Here is a 4,014-nt window from a genome sequence, read left to right as displayed (position 1 = left end):
GGGGAGGGATGAAGGAGGGTAAGCATCTAAATTTTGGTCTTATCCGTCTGAAAATAGGTTCTGATAAAATGAGATGCTCTGTGTTGCCTGATGTCCATGGGGCTAAAAGTGACTGCAGCAGAAGCAAAATTGGGAACTAAAAACCCATTCCATCTCCTAACCAATTGTCACCACCTAATTTAATGTTTGTGTACATCAAACAAGACAACATGATGCAAGGATGAGATTTGGAAGAAGACTTTGATCCAAGATTTTCCTTTTACTGATACTATCATTGTAGTCAAATCACTTGACTTTCCTAAGCTCCAGTCTTCTCACTTGTAACATGGAGATGAACAGAAGATAACTTGTTCTTGATATATGAAATAAGTGAAGTGTGTCAAAGTCCTTTGAAAACCTTGCAGTTCTCATGTAAATAACTATAATAGATATTATGTAATGATGGAACTCAAACCAGTCAGTCCTAAAGGAAATCAACCCTGAATACTCATTGGAAGGACTGATGCTGCAGCTGAAGCTCCAATACTTTGGCCCCCTGATGTAAGAGCTGACTCACTGGAAAAGCCCCTGATGCTGGGAAAGATTGAAGGCAGGAGGAGAAGGGAGTGAGGATGAGATGAGATGATTGGATGGCATCATCCATTCAATGGACATGAGTTTGAGCAAGCTCTGGGAGATGGTGAAGTACAGGCAAGCCCTGGCATGCTGCCGTCGATGGGGGTCCTAAAAAGTTGGACATGATTGAGTGACTAAACAACAACAAAAATGATGGACCTGGATGAGCCCGTTTCTGTGCTGTGAAAGTGCAGGTGTTGGTCTCCCCAAGTCTGGCTCTAACAGGGGATCACATGTCTTAAAGGCATTTTTGGTAAAGCTGGGTCTGTCCAGGAAAATCAGACTTTGAAACTATGTAACACTCATCCAAAAACCCAGGGGTGTAAAACAAGCATTCACTTCTGGCTTACGCATCTGCCAGTCACTTGGAGCTGAGTTGGTCTAGAATAGGTTCATAGGTGTTGTTCAGTTGCCAAGTCATGTCTGACTCTTCACAACCCCATGGACTGCAGCATGCCAGGCTTCCCTGTCCCTCACCATCTCCTGAAGTTTGCCCAAATTCATGTCCATTGCATTAGTGATGCAATCCAACCAACCAGGGTGACAGTGGATGAGATGGTTGGATGGCTCACCAAACCAACCAACCAGGTTCATCAGGACAGGACTTGGCTCTAATTTGTAGGTCTGATCCAAGGCCAATGTTTCTTTCATCTTGTTTGGACAAGTGTCTTCCCAAGGCATGTTCTTTTCACAGTAATAGTCACGAGTACCTGAATCCAAGCTTTTACTTGCATCACATCTGTTTAATATGCCATTGGTCACAGCGAGAAATAGGAACACACACTCTTCTCAGCATGAGGCCCATGCAAGCCAAAGATCAAACCCAGCATCACCTCAGTGGGGGAGCATACTCCTCCATGGAGGTCTGATGGAGGGAGTAGATATTTGTTGACAGATAATCTATTACAGAAGTCAAAGCATTGGCTAGGCCAATCTAGTGTACCCCAAGCTACTGGATCCAGTTGTCTAAGTGTGCTGCCATTTTGACGTTGTTGGTGGACTATCGCTGGAATGAAATTCACTTGCTAATCTGAACCATTTATTTTTATCCTCACATTCAAATTTTTCATGTCCAGATTCAGTGGACTGTCAAGTAAAGAAAACTGCACAGTTTCTCTAATAACTGGAATTCTTTGACCAAATTTTATAGAAAAAACCTGTACTCTTTAAGAATGAATTTGGGTCATTTGGAAGCTGTGGATATAATAAAGATGCAGGAGTACAGAGTGAAGTAAGTCAGAAAGAGAAATATAAATACTGTACACTGATGCATATATTTGGATCTAGAAAGGTGGCACTGATGAATTTATTTTCAGGGCAGCAATGGAGGAACAGAGAGAGCAGACCTATGGAGATGGTGGGAGGGGAAGAAAGAGAGGGTGAGATGCCTGGAGAGAGAAACATGGAAACTTGCAATACCATATGTAAAATAGACAGCCAATGGGAATTTTCTGTATGACTCAGGGAACTCAAGCAGAGGCTCTGTGACCATCCAGAGGGGTGGGATGGAGAGGGAGGTGGGAGGGAGGTTCCGAAGGGAGGGTACATGGGTGTACCGATGACTGATTCTTGTTGACGTGTGACAGAAAACCACAAATTTCTGTAAAGCAATTATCCTTCAATTAAAAAAATAAGTAAAGTGACAAATATATATATATATATATATATATATATATATATATATATATATACACAGAAGGATTGAGTATAGTGGTAACAGGAAACAAAAGAAACCAGGACTAAAATTAGACTCCAGCAAGAGAGAGCTGAGGTCACCTTAAATAAGAGTGACAGCCATGGGCAGGGGGTCCCAATTAATTAATTACACCTTAATTTAAAAACTGTCTCTGTTCTGTGTCACCCTCACTGTCCTCTAGAGCTATGGGAATGCCGTGGCATGCTGGGGAAGGGAAGGGGTAAAACCAGCTTCACTGTTTCTTTGTTTTTCTCACTCTCTTTTCCTCCTGCTCCACAAGAGGTAAGGATAAGGTAACCATAGGATCAACAGCTTCATAAATATGCAGAAGACAGACAAATCAACCTGAAATCCAAAAAATAAATAAATAATTAAAATATAAATAGACTTGTTTGTTTCAAGGATTTGCAATGAATGCTTGACTCAGTCTGAAGATTAATCAGTGATGGGTAATTATACTTTCACACACACACACATATCCAAATACACAGAAAGATAACCCTGGTCCCCTCTAAGCAACATGAATACAAAAAAACGTGTGAGTTTTTTGGTTCAAACAGAGGTGAAGCCGCCTGAGGCTCCTTGCTGAGTTTGAATTCACTTCGTACCTTTTGATGAGCCACCGGCTTAGGAAGGGACCATGGGTGGGGTGTCACTGGCATCTATGAGCAGCCTCCTTTTCTGTCTTCTTCTCACCTTCCCTCTTTTACTTTCTCTACCTCCCTCCCTTCCTCCATCCTTCTCTCCCTCCATCTCTTCCTCTCCCTCTCCCTTATTTCTCGTGCAGTTTTCTGAAATTTGACTTTTTCCTGCCAAAGGAGGTAAGCAATTTATCAATCCATAGACATTTATGAATGTTTCATCACTATGACAGCCTTACAATTGCCAGCAAGGTCAAGAAACCCAAGCCCTGTCCTATAGGAACTCAAAATCTAAAGGAATTTTTCTCAACTGAAAGTCATTTTGCCCCTCCAAGAGACATTTGACAGTGTCTGGAGACCCAGTGTTGTGGCTTGGGGTGGGAGTCACTGGAATTAGTGGGTAGAGGCCAGGGATACTGCTAAACATCCTAAAATACACAGTGAAAGTGTAAGTGTTAGTCACTCAGTCAGGTCTGACTCTGCAACCCCACCAGGCTCCTCTGTCCATGGAATTCTCCAGCGAGAATACTGGAGTGGGAAACCACTCCCTTCTCCAGGGGATCTTCCCGACTCAGGGATCAAACCAGGGTCTCCTACATTGCAGGCAGATTCTTTACCACCTGAGCCCACCACGGAAGCCCCAATAATACACAGGGAAGACCCCACAGCAGAATTATCCTGCCCTAAATGTCAATAGTGCTGAGACTGAAAGACCCTGGTCTAGAAAGAGAAACAAAATGCAAACACATTAAAAGGTGATTCACCTCCAGACTATGCAGAGAAAGGTCTCAATATGTGCTATCTATGAGGGTTTAATAAATTGTGGTTCTTGCTTCTCTCTCTGGACTCTGGGTCTTTCAGGCTCCCAGCTTTGCTGCCACTTTTGAGAACATGGGACTCTTGATCATAGTTGCAATCTTAGGAGTGAAGTTCCTCTCCTCTAACCTATCATTCCTTGAACCTTCCTGGTACCTCAGTATTTGGCCATCTGGCCATTTGCCCATGCTTCCATTCCATCTACCCATCTCCCCATCCACCCAGGCAGCCAGCCAGCCAGCCAGA

Source organism: Odocoileus virginianus, chromosome 10 (genome assembly GCF_023699985.2).
Source record: "Odocoileus virginianus isolate 20LAN1187 ecotype Illinois chromosome 10, Ovbor_1.2, whole genome shotgun sequence".
Lineage (NCBI taxonomy): Eukaryota > Metazoa > Chordata > Mammalia > Artiodactyla > Cervidae > Odocoileus > Odocoileus virginianus.
This window is presented reverse-complemented; position numbering follows the sequence as displayed.